Below are 17,637 nucleotides of genomic sequence, written 5' to 3'. Positions count from 1 at the left end.
AACAGATCCAGTGAGTACCCTGATTTTTGTACTCATCCAAATTAACAATGCCACACTCTTTGTTGAGTGGTTGTTCTGGCAAAGAATCAGACATGTACACACCTCTAAAATTTTTGATGCCCAGTGGCTTGATTAAAGCTTCAATATCTTGGTTTGTAAGCGGCTCTTGTTTTTTTTAAACTTATTCATGGCTCTCTTAACACCTTTGCCTTTTTTCTCCATTGCCAGGTTATGGCGCTTCTGCTCATCTAATTCTGCCTTATTCTTCTTGGCATCTATCACTGTTTTTGCTATGGCGGCTGATCCCCCGGCCAAGCTCCCAACAGCCCCGAGAGCTGCTAAGATGGCAGGGATGGTAAATATGAAACCCCCTGTATGCAATTTTTTTCTTGATTGCTGTAATTTTTTTAATTGGGGGGTACTAAGCAACAATTTCATACCATGGCCCTTGGCAATACAAGAGCTTTTTTTCTTGCGCTGCTTTTTGGTTAAAAGACTGTCAATAGTTTTAAGAGATTTGAGACCTGCATAAGGTATTTGATACATAACACCCTTGGCCTTCATTGTAGGTTTATTATATACATATTCACAGCCCCCACCCCAGTTTTTGTTTGGTGCTCATAGCTATGGTGGTTCCCAATGCTGATATTCTCTCACTTAAAGAAGCATCTTTGCTTACAAATCTACCAAATGCAGCCTCTTCTAATTTCTTGTCTGCAACATGTCTCTTGTCAAGATCAGAATGTGTGTTGTATGCTATGTCATGGTCTCTACAAGCAGCATCTAAAGGATTTACACCAGGATCCCCTCTGTTTAATCTATGGTCCAATTTTGTGCCTGGACCACAATACTGATAGCCTGGAATGTGTAGTTCAAATGGCAGCTTGTTTATAATGTCATTCACCAGGCCCCGACCCTCAGAAACATTCCAAAATTTGGGGGGTAGAGTATTAATAATTTTTATAAGATATCCAATCCCCTTAGGGTCATTCACTATAAAATTAGACAATTTTGTGCTTATCATGTCCATAATTCCAACCTTTTCATTGTAAAAATTGTGGTTCCCAGCATTTTCCTCCCCAGCTATCACCAATAACCTATCTACAAGTTTCCTGACATCATCAACCCACACAAATTCTTTAGGCAGGGTGTTGTATTGTTTGATTCCACTGCCAGTCTTGATCTGTGACCATATGGGCTTGATTAAATTATTGTATTTTGCCCCACTGCTCGACTTAACCCTTTTTTGTGTGGGATCATTGTTCTGGTATAGAGCATCTGATTTTATTAATATTTCTTTGTAATCCTCATAATCTTGCTCTGTATAGCTGCCAGGCCTTTTCCTAGTCATCAGTTCCCACAACCCAGGTGTTCCGGTGTACTTAACAAAAGCACCTTTTTCTCCGAGACGAGATTCTGAATATACAATTATATCATCTCCCATAAATGTTACTCTGAAATTGCCAATTCTATGTATGATGCTGCCGTCAAGCTCTGTGTCAGCATATAAGCCAAACACCTCATCTTTGTTGTCTTTAGGTGTGGTTAAATATTTTTGAGCAAGAAGACCCAATTCAATAGGATCCTGACTAGCCTCAATTCTTCTAGGAGCAACAGGACTAGGTGTATGAATACTGGAAAGTGGGGTGAATGGATAATCTAATATGTTCCTAGCAGCTACAGGTACAAGCTCTGTGATCAAATCTTGATTTTGCTCTGTAACAGTTTTGATATTCTTACCTAAATTATTAATAGCATCAATAATAGGCTGTTCTGTTTGTTTGTGTTGTTCATAAATTCCCCGGTTCTGTGATTTCCATCCCTTGAATCTTTTTACAAGATAATCTCTTAACTTAAGATCGTCAATGATTGGTCGTTTCATGGTTATTTATATACGTCTCAACGTCTAGAAAATCGTTGATTTTACTTCTGTATTTGCCGCTACTGGGTTTTCTTGTCATATCAATTGTGACAAACCCATAACTGTCCTGGTTCCAGCACCTACTGCAAAACTTGGAAAAATTATTGTAGCTCAAGTCCCCACCTACATATTCATCATGTATGTGTTTGAGGTTGGTATGATCTTGATGAAACACACATATAAAATTGCTGTTGTCTCGGATCAGCTGCTTCGGTATTTTAGAAAAAGTCTGTGCCAGGTAGAAGCAATCAATGTTTTTGTGCCGCCCCTGTGTAAAGAAATTTCTAACCTTGTTTTGATTATCCAGTATAATGTCATCAAACACAACAACAGAATTATCGAGACATTCGTGAAGTGGCTTAACATCTGGTTCAAAAGTGGCAATATCCAATCCATCATATAGCTTCATCAGCTGCTGATATTTTAATTGTTCCAAGCTCTTAGAGAAGACATACAAGTGCCTGTTTTTCCAGTCTAACCAGTTGGGTGCCAATCAACCATTAGTGTAGTTTTACCACAAGCTGATGGCCCAACAATAAGACATCTAATATTATCAGGCAGCAAGTTGCCATTTCTCTTAATCTGTTGTTCAGGTTCTGGCAGCCTTTTTATAACATCCCAGGTGCTCATATTATCACTTTGTCTGCATCGATCCAGCTGTTTTCCGGATGACCCAGCCATTTGACAAATAACTTGTTGCCTTTTCTGCGGATGATTTTTTCTATGAGATATGTATCAGGCTGTTTAGTTTTGCTGAGCTCTTGTTCATAGAATCTGCCTTTGAGAATTTCCCCTCGGTGATCTTTTATTATATATGTGTTAAGGGTCCCGGGTTTAACTTGAACCACTGTAAATAATTCGGTGCTCCAGTTTCTTGTAAAGCCTCTTTTGAATAAGTGCTTATATTTGCTGATTCTTACTTGATCACCCACCTTGTATTTGGCCCTTCTTGTTGTTGGCTGGTATCTAGGATAATAAACAGTCCTGATCAAATTTTGCTCATCAGATGAAGTTACTTCAGAGGGTTTCATGTTGATTGTGGAATGGACAGAGTTGTTATATTTATGTAGAAGTTCTGGAAGAATATTAATCCATTTATAATTACCTTGAAGTGTAAATTGTTTATACATAAGATTTTTTAGAGTTTTGTTGAATCTCTCTACAATTGATGCTTTGAGATCACTGTAACTCGAGTAATGTTTTATTGCTTGGCTTTTAATAAATTGTTGAAACACTGAATTATAAAATTCTTTGCCATTATCTGTTTGCAAATAGCGCGGTGATCTTCCTGAATGATTGATGATTGTCCTGAGGGCTTCTGTAACACATTTTCCAGTCTTGGATTTGAGTGGCACAGCCCAGGCAAATTTTGAAAATGTGTCTATCACAGTGAGTAGATACTTGTAGCCCTTGTTGATTTTGTCTAAGTTTTTCAACTGCCCACTTGCCATCTCAATCAAGTCGCTCTGCCATAAATCATCTATGCCCTTTGTGACTACTGGGAGTCTCTTAAAATTATGTCGGGCTTGTCTGTGTAGTTCATCAACAACTAGACATAATATGAAAACAAGAATATTGCAACTATGGGGTGTTCAGCAGCTGATACTGCAGGATTTTCTAAATATAATTTGTCCCCTATTTGTATTTTAAATTCCAGAGAGCCATCATCTTCAACATATGCTGTTTCCAATGTATCGGGATCTGTAAAATCCTCCAATTCTACACTGGTGATTTTCACTTTGTTCTCAGCATTTGTTATTGATAAGGTAGGGTAGTGGTGTGCCTGTGGCTGATGCCAATATTTGATCTTGATTGGTCTCAGTGTGCCCCCAACAAAAAACTGGTAATAAAATTGTGCAGGGGACAGCATATATATTTTGCCACCTGGTGTAAATGGTGAATCATATTCTTTGTTGGGGATGCTGTACAATTCAAGAATTACTGTATGTTTTGGATTCTCGATTATGCCAGTTATTTCTTTTTCTGCTGTAAGCAATCTGCTTGTTACAGATTCAAGATGCTCATTGATGGTCCTAACAACATCATCGTGGCCTGGCTTGATTTGTATGTCCACAACAAGTTTCTTGTATTGTTGCACAATCTCTTGAAGCTGCGTGGCAAAAACAGACAGAGCATTTGCTTGATTGGATTCCATGGTCCCTAGCTGTTGCTTGATATTAGCTACAATTTGCTGTAAATTTTCAACAACTGCCAATTTTGAATTTTGAGCAGTAAGATCATGGACCTGTCTTCTGATATCCTCAAACAGGGCATGCAGTTCATTAATATGTTGATTGGTTGGTAGAGTGGCCACTGTCTGAGTGAGTTGTTTGATCTCTGCTTGGATATTCTTGATATCTTCTGATTTCAATATCCTATTCACTGCTCTCTTAATATTTTTAAGTTCCTGTGATGTGGGAAGATTTGATACTGTATTTTGCAAAGATTCAAGTGCCAATTTCACATTGTTTAATTCAGATGCATCAGCCACATTTTGCATAGCATTTTGGAGCAGGGCTATATCTGCCTGAGTGGGTGTGGATTGTTGTAAAATTTCAAGCTTTGTTTGAATATCATCGATCAAATGATGAAAATGTGACAGCTCAGATTCAGTGTTGAGGTTTTCAAGCTTTGTGATTTGTTGCTGGACACTAACAAGGGTATCTACAATCCCAGGCAGGCGAGTTTCTAGTACATTTGCCAAATCACTTTGCACTGCTGCTATTGTACCCTCAAGATGGGTTATGGTACTTTGAATTTTTCCAAAATCTTCATATGTTTCAAGTTGCAGCTTAATATTGGCAACACTCCGAGTTATTGCACTCAAAGCATCAGAAGATGGCAAATTGTTCATAAAATTTTCAAGCGTCTCAATTTTTTCTTTAACCTCGGCTATGGCATTGTGCAGAGGGTCCAGATTAGGTATTTGGAGTGACTGAATCTGTTCTTTTAGAGTGGAAATCACTAGATCAAAATCTTCTTGTGATTTTATGCTTTTGACAATTGTTTGGAGCTGTGTCTGGACATTATTTATCTGCTCTTCCAATTGCTGTTTCAATTGCTCAGAGTTGGTAGCCTGCGTCTTAAATTTGGCTTGAAGAGCTGCTACAGCTTCTTCTAAGCTTTGAAAATTATCTAATGTGGCCAAATCAGTATATTTCTGAAGCAGCACTTTGAGTTCGGAATCAATTTTTAGAAGAGGGTCCATGCATTGTGATTGTAAATTTGTAATTTCTAATTGAAGACTGGCATTGAGTGTGGTTTGTAAAGCTTGTAAATCACTTCTTAATTTCTTGACTCTGACATCAAGCATCAGAATCTCATCACTGTGATCTTCATGCCTTGTATGGCCAAATATATCATTAGGCATTTTCTTTTAGTGGTTATTTATTATTGAATATCTAATTCTTAATTCTATAAAAAAGGGTATAAGCTTGTCATATGATCCAGGGACCTCAATATATAAGCAGTCACCAGCAGAAACAGTATATACAGTGCCAGAAACCATGTTTGAGTGCTTAATTCTATAAATATTTCTCCCTATTGAAATCTTGACATCACCCTCAGGGGTTGTAATAAATTGCAATTGCCCACCTACAGGTAATTGGTAATGATTTAAATTATTGTTAAATATGTACAATATTTTACCTGTTTCTTCATCAACATCTGTAAGTATGCTGTTCAGATGAATAATTAACAAGCCACTCAGTTTAGACAGCATATCAGGAGAGGCTTGTGGTGTTGGCAGGTCCATAATAACCTGTTTTTTGAACCCAAATAAGTTCATAGGCATGTTTATTTATTTCAAATCATGCTCTGTAATTGGGCATTGTTTGCCACTTATCAAGTCACAATGACCCCAAGGTAAAGTATGTATGCCACATGATAAAATACATCTCTTATCATCATGTGGGTCCAGGGCCACTTTTCTTACAATATTTGAAGTCAATAAGTGATCCTCACTCTGAATTCTATTTTCTGATGTTTTGATTGAATTCTGGGATTTGATGCAATTTTCATAATCTTCAAATTGAAGATCTTTTTCAACAGTTACTTTGCCAATACCCTTGGCCTTTTTGGCAACAGTGCCACTACATGTCTCAAAAGTGTACATCTTGGCACTTAACCCAGCAAATTTCACAATAACATCACCACATGTCTCATCTTTTAACTTGCCAGGCACCTTTTTGTTGTGGGGTTGAATCTTTGTATGTTCACTGGTATCAAAGTATTGAAACAATTCAGACTGTGCAATATCTTGATAAACATCTTCTGTTTGAATATCAAGAATAAAACTATCCGTATCCATGTACATCAGTTTTACACGATCACCATAAAAAGGTTTCAACACATCATAATACAATGTTAACATATGTAATTTGGACAATTCCAATATCGCAGCCCCTACATAAATAGGTTTATCAAATTTGATCTTTGTTTTCTTCATGTTGAAAAGTGCCATGTGCTCATCATAAATTCTTCTGTAATTGAAATTAGGCTTTGCAACCAATTTTTTGCTCCGGCTGGGGTCAGTAATTATTTTAACATCGGTATGTTTTCTGACATTTTCTATAGTTTTGCCATAGACAGAATTCACCATCAATTTAAACAAGCTCTTATCAAATTGGCTCTTTGCAGATGTTCGAAGCTCTGTATTTGTATCAATGTATGGTTTCAACCATTCTGAGTGCCTGAACCTTAAGACTTTTCCAACTTTGGTCACTTGAACACCATGATTCATCAGGAACTGGAGGTTTTTGTAATATATGACATAATCCTGTTTTGGCTCCAGGGTCATCATGAGCTTCTTCTGTTTAGAGCCAGGTGAGCACTGAACCTCGGGAATTGGGGGCAGATCAGAAAATGTGTTGTGTAAATCATCAGGAATTTTCAGATCAACCTCTAAGAATAGACCATAGTCACTGTCATCAAAATCCTGAAGATCTTCAATATTGAAATCTTCAACCCATTCAAGCCCTGCATATGGTAGTTTTTGCATCATGGCATGACCATAGAGGCTGTTTGCATCTACATACACTATATAATTTGATGGCCGTGCTGGATCATAATCAGGCAGCATAATATGCTTGTTATTTGCTCTGGCATATCTCTGGGAACATTGCACCATCCCTCCTCTTATACATTGCTCCATAAACAGATACATATCTTGATCGTGGATCAGATCCAATTGCATTTTAGTGTTGAAAAACATTGCGGCCCATGCTAGACCCGGGGCACTGTAAAAATACACTGGGTCCAGTTTATAATTTTGCATGGAAGATTTTCTGAATGCCTGTATTATATCAGCTAAGAGGGTGACATCAAGTTTCAAATATGCCATGTGGTAATCACCAAATGTCTTGCATTTTAAATTGTTCCACATCAACTGAGCATGGTGATAATCTTCATCAGTGATTCCAGATCCTCTGATTTTGCTGTAAAACTCTTCTTGTGGTGGCAGGGAACACTCATCAAATTTAGAAAAATCTGTAACATAGTCATATGGATATACACCCTTCCGCCTAATTAATTTCAGGTCCTGATTTGGAAACAATGCACGTGTGATTTTGAATTGATCATCAGATAATTGACTGGCCAGTGTAGCCAGGCTAGCAGATAAAAATCTGTAAGAATCAAGAAATCTTAAGTGAATAGCAACACCATCAACTTTAATTATCTTGCTAATAGATATATATTTCTCATCATTTTCAGCTAAAATATTTAAATTCTGCTTGTCAAACCCCTTGTACCTGATCAGATGATGGAAATCATAATTGGATGCTCCATGGCAAAATATGGGGACAAATCTTGGTCTCTTGATCTGAATATTGCAGCTATTACACAGGGCCATTAAGAATTTACCATCTGTATGAGAATGGTGTTTCACCTTGATTTTTGTATCTGAAAATTCAGAATCACATACCGGGCATTTTTCTGCATTGTTGAAATCTTCAATCTGTTCCTCTGTTAAAGGCAACATAGGCTTTGATTTTAATAAGATGTTAGATGCTATGTCACGGCACTCATTTTCTATTCTAAGTGCAAATTCTTTGATGGCATCTGGTCCCATGTATAAGTGTGGCTCACTAGCTACACCATCCCGTATAACTGTATAACAAAAACTGGAAGGTTCATGTAGCTGGTATGGTGTAATTGAAGATTCTTCAGGATCTGGATTGCAGAATTCAAGAAGTTTGACGTTCGATTCAAAATCACAGACAATATATACTGGGTGTTCCAACGAGGCTTCAAACTTTTTGAATTTGCAATTTTCACTTGGATTGGGCATCACCATATGAACAGGTTTATGATTCCCACAGTATTTCAGATGCTCAATTAACTTGTTTTTAGCAATTTCTGCACTCTCTTCACAAACACCATTCACCATTTTTCTACCATCAAATTCAGTTAAACATCTTCTGCACAACTTGAATATTGTATTGGATTTGCCTTGTTGTTTTCTGACTAAAGCTTCAAGATTATGTATCAGAGTGTAATGATATGTGCCATCCCCTTCAATTAAGAGCAGATCAATCGGAACAGCAGATTCATCATCAAGTGTACTGATTCTGAGAGGTGCTATCAAGCAATTGCCAGTGGAACAAATAAATACATTAATAGATAATTGTTTGCCATTGATGTGCCTGGCCTTTTTTTCAAATTTATCAATATTCTGAACAGACATTGGATATTCCAAACCCTCCATTGCATCGTCAAAATCGTGCTCATGCTGTTTGTAATAACTTATTCTCTGAGGATTTCTTGAAACTGGAAACAAAACAGCTAATATACACCACAAAAAGCATTTCTGGTCGGTGTTTTTTATATTGACCACGGCTTGTTTGTTTTTGATATTGGCAGGTAATGGCAGATATGTAGAACCTTTTAATGGGCTGAATTCAGAAATATTAACATATAACTTGTGTGATGAACCGCATAGGCTCCATCCGGACTCTTTTGCCGCAAATTCAGAGTGTTTGATATTCAGTTGATCCATCAAACTGCTTATTATTTTATCTGAATTTGCATTTGAATATACCGGTACAGTTTCTGTTATGTGGGGCTGTCTAAATTTTGTGCCATTTGGTTTCTTATATTGTGCAATCAATTTGAGGGAGAGCTTATAAGACCCATTTTGTGCATTAAGAATTGCCTGGAGATTAGGATTTATACTGTTCAAGAAATTCTCAATGCCACATCTTGGCTCTGATACAAACCGGTGATCCCTTAATTGGCCTTTAAAACTGCTACGGATAGGTGCATAGCGTGGCTGCTTTGCAGGTGAAGCATTAACAGGTGTTTCATGCTTCCTTTTCAGACCAGATGTGGATGATTGTGCAGAGCAAGTATCTTTATGTTTATATGTGAAATATTCCATGTTATATTCTCTATGGCATTTGTGGCAAATTATTGTGGGAGTTCTGTATTTATCTGGGTTACAAATCTTTTGGTGCTTGGCCCAATTGGAGCTGGATATATTTTTATTGCACTGATTACAATGTTTTTGATTCGGCATTTTTGTTGTTGTTTATTATATACAATTTCTTGGGATTCAATTCAAAACTTTATGCTGGATAAAAATATCAGCTGGGTTCAACACTGTGCTGTGTGTGTGTGTGTACGTGTGTATGTGTGTATACACTTAATATTTTTGGCTTTGGTATTTATATACAATTTCTTGGGATTCAATTCAAATCTCTATGCTGGATAAAAATATCAGTTGGGTTCAACACTGTGCTGTGTGTGTGTTTACGTGTGTATGTGTGTATGTATATGTGTATGTGTATGTGTGTGTGTGTATGTGTGTTGATATTTTTGGCTTTGGTATTTATATACAATTTCTTGGGATTCAATTCAAAACTTTATGCTGGATAAAAATATCAGAAATAGGCCACAAGTGGACCGGAAGTAGGCAAACCGGAAGTGAACCGGAAGTGAACCGGAAGTGAACCGGAAGTGGACCGGAAGTGGACCGGAAGTGGACCGGAAGTGGACCGGAAGTGGACAGGAAGTGGACCGGAAGTGGACCGGAAGTGGACCGGAAGTGGACCGGAAGTGAATATGTGTGGGTGTGGGTGGGTGTGGGTGGGTGTGGGTGTGTGTTAATACGTTTGCGTAGTTTTAGGTGTGGGCAAAAAAAAATATGAAGAGGGGCATATTTTTAACAAATTTATGGACAACAATCTCACAGAAGTGCCTGTTTTAAGTGTAGGCAAATCAATCTGAGGGGGGTTCGTACTTTCTCATGGAATCCATGAGGGCATTTTTACAAAAATCTTGGATTAGGCAAGGGTTCCACACTTGAGCAAAAAGCTCATATGGGCATGTTGAGCAAGTTTTAAGTGTAGCAAATCTGCTTGAGGGGGGCTCGTACTTTCTTGTGCTCATAATACCACAAATACCACTACTCCGGCTGAATTTCAATTCGGTCCTGGGAACTGTTTTTCCCGGCTGAATTTCAATTCGGTCCTGGGACCTATTTTTCAATGAAACAATACGCAACTTGTACCGAATTCAAGTTGTGCGAGAAATAAGGTTCCGGTCCTGCAGCTTAACACAGTAGAACCCATTTTATGAATTGCTGGACCTTTAACAACCCTGGTTGACACACACTACACTGGACCTCTTTGGTCTGCGTCTGATCAAGCTTACGTCGGATTTCTCAGCAATGCTTTCTGAGTAGCATACGAGGCCAGGCCATGACGCGGTTTTTGGCGTGCGATGTATGTGTTTTTCTTTGAAATAGACCATTGACCGACGCCATGGCGGCTGTTGTCTAGTTATTTATTATCAATAGGTGAATAGACTTACGTAGCCACGAAACTATTGATAATATCGAGGCATAATTTTGACGATTCGGTATAAACAAAGTTTGTAACACATCATTTTTGTTTCATATTTATTTTTCCCTTTGGTAAATTCCCAGAATTTGGATACGTACGTCTACGTTCGTTCAATTGCAGAACTTCTTTATGTCAGTATATACGAGATTTTATTTAATGTGCATATTTATACATAAGGAAATCCATGTATCAATATACCGTGCGTACATTTCGATCTGCAGCCGAGAGATCGGGAGAAACGTGGCGGGCGGCGCTGACGGAGGTGCCGACATTTGCGGCCTGTAATGCCCGCATATTTTTATGGACATATGCAGACATTTATATAAATATTGCAAAACTAGCACTAACCTGTGTTATAAGAGTTGTTCAAAGTGATGTCCACCTACACGCCTGGGAATTTCTGTACAAATTGCCTACACACGTCTCGACACGAGTCTGTTTTCACGTAAGTGTCATACATAAAAATTCTTTGTTCTAACGTGAACCTTGCGGCTGGCATTCCAATCGTCTGACTGACACAACACACATACACACTGCAATAACACAAACAAGTAACGGCAAGTAACCAAGAATAACACTCTTACGCACAGTACGAAATTAACACGCTCTTGGTTTACATCTGCCTGCCACTATATTCACAGCTCTGTAGTCGCGAAGGAACAAAAAACTTGAGCTAGGAGATTTCGGATTGCAAGGAAGCTCACGAACACCATTAGCTTTTAACGGTTCGTCTGCAGCGTAATCTTGATACAGTGTTGCACATTCGAAACCTCCAAACGATCCCCATCGACACAAAACTCTTTCAAGGATATAAACTTAAGCAGGACGTTACTGGTCAAAACTATGATTAAAATGTCTTACAGAGTATTATCTGTGGCTCTTAATATAATTTCTAAAGCGTATTTATTTGTGTATATAAGGGTGGAACTTGGAAGAATTACAGAAGAACTTTTGCGTGTTATAACACAGGTTAGTGCTCGTTTTGCAAGATGTCCACAAAAATAAGCGGGCATTACAGGCCTCAAATGTCGGCATCTCCGTCAGCGCCGCCCGCCACGTTTCTCCCGATCTCTCGGCTGCAGATCGAAATGGACGCACTGTAGTACCTATATCGAAAGGTTGAAGCTTCAGTCCCAAGAAAGTTTAAGGTGAATCTACCATTTTTACATCACATTAATAGCCAAGTAACTCTTCACTCATTTTATCTTGCTTCCCCATGAGTGTATGAGTGTTGCCGAATCTAATGAGTAAAAAAGAGCCAAATTGTACCAAAACGTTGAACTAGAATCAGACTCGCTTCCCTGGAGTTACCTATTACTATGCGCAAGAGCCTTATTCAATACAATAGAATCCCGAAATCAAACGTTCAAAATCTGTGTCCGGATATCCATCGTCCATTTCTTGACCAAATCTGCGCAATTGTACATGGCAATGTTGATATCTCGGCCGTAAGAATGTGCAAAATAACACGGCGTATAAAGAATCTGCTCATGAGAATTATTAAAATAACAATGTATTTTCTTGAAATATTTTAATGGTTATAACCTTCTTGTGGTGATTCAGATTGTCATTTCAATAACAGTTTCAACAAAGTATACCATATAATTTATTCATTAAAAGTCGCAGACCATTACAACAATACAACAAAAATCAGTGTTTGGAAATAATTTACCCCTAATGTCGTAGCGTGCTGCGCTAACCACTCCTGCACGGAGTTCTTGGGTATGTGTGTGTGTGTGTTTTAATGTTCTGTAAATTTTATATTATATGTGTATGTGCGTGTGTTTGTGTGGCTCTATAAAAATATATGAGTTACGAATAATTCTGATCAATACCTATATTTCAGTACTTTGAAGTCTAACACTAAATTAAATTTGGCTTAGGTAAAAAAAAATCATTCATTCTAAAGTCACGGACGAGACGGTGTGTCTCGACCCTAAGTCTCGGGATCGTCTCGCTTTTTACAATCTCGTCTCGACCTCGATACCATCTCTAATTTTATTCCTCGGTAGCGTGCAATGTTGGTGAAAATTTCCCGGAGACAAGTAAAATTTCCTGCATTAAAGTGGCTCCTAAGTAGAAAAGTTGGCAACGCTGTAGATGAGAATGCACGTAAACGATGTCTCTTAAAGTTTATCTCGAGAGTGCACTTGATAAGATAGCGACCGATATAACATCTCTCTTGTTCTTTTGGGCGTTCAGGCTTCCCTCTGTGTTGCTCGCGTGTAGCATACTTCGTGCGTCTCAGGTGTAGCGGTTCTCGTGTGTGCTTTGGAGGAATCTATTTTTGGGAACAGATGCACGCGCTCCCCATACGAAGTTGAAGTTTTGTTCATCTCTTTTTGGCGGGAATCCTGACTGTCTGCGTCCAAGTGTTTGGATTGGGTTTCATCCTTTCGAAAAAAAACCTGGTTGGAAGCTCGCTTTTTTACGGTAAGATATGTTTCTTGGTTTGACGATTTGGTGCCGGTGTTGTAACTGTTGAACATGTTCTGCGGTAAGCAACGTAGACTTTCACTTGTCATCAAATATTCTATTGTTGTTAATCCAGGGGTGCCCACGGACAGAGACCGCGCCATCATAACTTTTGGAAGGGATTTTTTCCTTAAAATAATAATAGTCAACATGTAGGGTAAAAGAAGGGATGTTCGCCATGCTGGGAATTTCGCCGTACTTGTGGTTTTTGTAATCGTAGATAGAAACTATAGGTTGGAAACACTCACTGATGCCTGTAAAAAATCAAGTAATTTGTGCGTGGTGAGCGAACTAGCAAGCAAGCAGTACAGTTTGGAATGCGCAGTTGCGTCTACACAGAAGACGAAGATAGGTGCCGAATTTCAATACTACGTTGGAAATTGCCATTTCGTGGCAGATAAGAATTATTTTTCTTCGTTTTAATTATTCATATCGTAACCTCAAACCTTAAGAATGTCGTGAAAAGATTTACTTTGGAAAGCGTGCGTGTACAAGTAACATAAGTTGTTTTCTTTCGACTATTCATTTGCTGGTAAATTCGCCAGAGTAACAGAAAATGTGTCGAATTTCCCTTCTTACAGGCTAGCTTTCACACACAACTTGTTCACAATGCATATGAACATTTAAGCCTATGTTTCTTAAACATGTTTGCATTGTATCTTTTTAAGCAGTTTTGTATTGTCATTTGTAGGTCTTTTACACTTTGTTGTCTGAGTTATGGGCAACAACTTGGTATTTCATACATTTAAACTGACGATAAAATGATAAATAAGTTATATGGCGAATTTCCCAGCATGTGGTGGGAATTTCGCCACTTTTTCTCATTTTAGTATTTTTAATATTACATCATAAGTATAAGTAACACAGTATTTATGTTATATTCCTCATAATCCACAATGACTACTTTTTGTATCGTATAAATTTTGTCCTCCTCCCCCAATTCGTTTAGAAGGAAAAAATGAAAAGCATTTTGGTGGCGAACTTCCCCTCCTTTACCCTATGTATTTTTCTACATTAGGCCAATAAAATAAACATAACCCCCCACCTTCCCCCCCCCGTCATGCCTCTTTGTGATTCTCATTTTGATGTAGCTTGCAGTGGCATTAAATAGTTCTTATTATTATATAATAACCATATGAAATTTGGCAAGTCTCTGTACGAATTAAAAAAAAGAAAGAAAAACAGCTCAAAAATGTTGAAGGTGATGACAAAGAATTATAACGATTCTGTAGCTAATGTTGAGACTCGAGTTTATTACACAACAGATGCGTTTTGTGTGCACAATCATATGTACAAGTCTTCAGCTGCCACGGATGGTTGGTTTTGTTTAGATCACGTGATGTATTTTGATCGATTTACATTTTTCTTGACCGTAGACATTATTGTAGAGATCTTTCATGTACGTCCACTTCAATATGCAAACATTGGATGCTTTTTTTATATGTAAGTTGAGTCACACGTATCCATCCTAGTTCAACACACGTGATGTGCTTGTTTCAGTGAAATATATCTGAATTTTCACCTTCGACCTCCGTGGCGGAGTGTTTATGACACCCCACTACGACTCCAGAGGTGCAGGGTTCGAATCCCGGCCTGGACTTTTTTTTTGTGAGCGTCCCTTCATCAATTTTATCACATCTTCACTCATCCTCATCGTCGCGATTAGTAAAACGTGGAAGGAAGGCGCGAAGTAAAATGAACAAAATCAATTAACCAATTTTCAACTCCATACTCTGACTCGGGTATCTCTGGAGGAGGCGAACGAAAACAAGTCTGCGCAAGTAGTGTAGCGAGACGGCTCCGCCAATGAACACGTGAGAGGAAACGGGATTGCATGGAAAGGGGGGGGGGGGAAGCGGCTACAGTACCATGGTTTGCAGCAGCGTGTACTACTTCGCTCTGCCCACTCGATTTCCCCCCTTCTCTGCCGCAATGCACGGTCTTGCTCCACAGATTCCGGGGATAAGGTATAGGTTTCGCCAAGATTAGCTTCTCTGTTCATAAAGTGCACTTAAGAAATGAAATACACTTCTGTGGCACGTTCAAGCAGAATAAGAAATTCTTTGAAATCTGCTTGATGCACCTACAGGCTAATACGGACTGAATCTATATCTTGAAGTGGAATTTCAACTAATGTCTCAACTGTAAATCGCACTGTACATCCTTTTATACAAAAGCTGTATCAGTTTCTTAGGTATTTGTGGTTGACTTAGACTTGGAGACAGACAAAATTATTGCATGCTATTAATTTTCTTCAGAGTATGAAAAACACTAAGTTGATGACCGAGGCAATTTATTAAGATATTAAAACACTTAACATGTAGCGTTTCAACCCTGTATCAGGGTCTTCCTCAGACGAAGAACTAAACTAAACTTCGTCTGAGGAAGACCCTGATACAGGGTTGAAACGCTACATGTTAAGTGTTTTTATATCTTAATAAACTGCCTTGGTCAGCAACTTAGTGATTTTAGTATGGAAACAAGGCTTAATTATATGACAATTCAGAGTATGGGATAAGGGGAAAGGGTTTCAAACTGGTTACTTAGGTGACAACACTTACACTTCTCAGTAACTTGAAAAGACAATGAAATGGTAACATACAACCCAAATAAATTTCAAACACATCGATACGAATGGGTTGTTGGAGACTTGCTGACGATTTGAATATATGGTAATGCTCTCGCGGGTTCAATTAATGAATATTGAAGCCATTTCATGACGTTTCAATGTATTAGTTATTGATGTTCTCCCCATTTGTAACACTGAGGAAGGAAATCAAATTATATGTATCCTGAGGGGGAAATAGTGTAAATATGTTATTGACAAGTGTGTGCATAGAGGGCGGTACCGCCAGAGCAAACCATTTTGTAGACCGGTCAGCGTTTTCACACACAATAATAATTATTGAGACCGGATTTTAAAGGGAAAAATTTTACTGTAATAATGACAAAAAAAATGGGAAAATTATTGCCCAAAAAATGACAGGAAAAAGGACGGTACTTTATTTTTGCAATCCACTAAAAATATTATTTTAAACGAAAGCAATATATATATATATATATATATATATATGCACACACCATTGATATATAAAATGGGATACATTAAATGTCTTGCATTTTTTACTTTACTTCATACGAAATATATTATATCCCTTTTTGTATTTGAATGGTATATATTGTGCGTTATTTAAAATAATATTTTTAGTGGAGTGCAAAAATAAACTATAGTCCATTTTCATTTTTGTATTTTTTGTATTTTTGTATTTATTTATTTTAGGTTAAGTACTGCGAATAATCTTACCGATTAAATCTTCCATGAAACAGCTTGCCGAATTCCATAGCTCGCTGCGTCATGTACCTCGTCATTTCATTGGTACTCAATACAATTAGTCACAGTCACACAGTAGAGTTAAAACTTCTAGAAAACTTCACAATAAACGTCTAAATCTAGCAGTCAACAGGCGTTCCGCTTAAAATTAGTTTGTTACTACTCAATAGTTTCGCGATTACGTAAGTCTATTAAACTATTGATAATATCTAGATAATAGTGAAAGCAAACTACACGACAATTCACATCAATGCTCTAGAAGGAATTCTAAGCTGATGTAATTTTTCATATTTTGAAATCTCAAAGAGGTTTTTCGAATGGAGAGGAAAAGTTTTTAAAAAATCGCCCATTCGGCTGCCTAAGGTGCAGCCGAGTCTTAAGCGCAGATCGCATGCAACAATCGCTGCAACGTATTGTCCCAATGCTCGTGGAGGCAAAGGAAAGTACGCAGAAGGTGCTTGTCCTTTCTTTCCTCCAAGCTGCACCAAATAGACAATTGTTTAAATGTTTTGTTTAGGGAAAAAAAACAGTCTTACAGGGTCAACGAAGTTAGTAGTAAGTTGTGTTTTATACAGCGTATACTGATACACGTGTAGGTTGAATTGTATCTTTTGCAAATATACTGTATAAAGAAGCAAACTGACGGAGTACTAATTGAGGCGAGTGTACAATATATTTGATATCTTGTCAATAAAGGGACCAAGGAAGAAGTTACCCGATTTCCTGTAAGCATTGCAAACTTTTGAAAAGGATAATATCGAACGCACATGGCAAACGGACCGTATTTTTATCTCCAGGTCCGTACGATTGGTTTAAGAATTTCTGAGGGAAATATTAGGGATAAAACTGCAAGAGGAAATTTCGACAAGCCGTGCATTTACCGTACGGGCTAAGGTCTGACAGTATGTCCGTACATGTACGGTCATGACCCTACGGTTGGCAACTCTGCGCTTTCACCACTCTATTTTCCTCCTCCTCCTCTGCCGATATGAGCGGCCCTGCTCTACAGTTAGCTGGAACGGGATATAGTCAGCAACGATCTGTGGTGCGAGCTGTGCTCTTGTGTA

At 38.1% G+C, this 17,637-nt stretch overlaps 1 protein-coding gene across 8 annotated transcripts in view; it reads left to right on the top strand.

Moving 5' to 3' along the window:
• Positions 1-17,637, top strand: part of Pgant9 (polypeptide N-acetylgalactosaminyltransferase 9) — a 912,350-nt gene that overhangs the window by 491,135 nt on the left and 403,578 nt on the right. Inside the window, exon 1 of one of the 8 annotated variants that reach the window (XM_083120275.1) lies at positions 12,994-13,197. The exons of the other annotated variants lie outside the window; for them this stretch is intronic. The gene's annotated coding sequence lies outside the window, so the exon portion shown is untranslated. Of the gene's footprint in view, positions 1-12,993; positions 13,198-17,637 lie in introns of those variants that run through there. 8 annotated transcript variants of the gene reach the window in all.

This window comes from Lepisma saccharinum, chromosome 4 (genome assembly GCF_977018435.1).
Source record: "Lepisma saccharinum chromosome 4, izLepSacc3.1, whole genome shotgun sequence".
Taxonomy (NCBI): domain Eukaryota; kingdom Metazoa; phylum Arthropoda; class Insecta; order Zygentoma; family Lepismatidae; genus Lepisma; species Lepisma saccharinum.
Note: the sequence above shows the minus strand (reverse complement) of the source record. Positions and strands in the feature narration are given on the sequence as shown.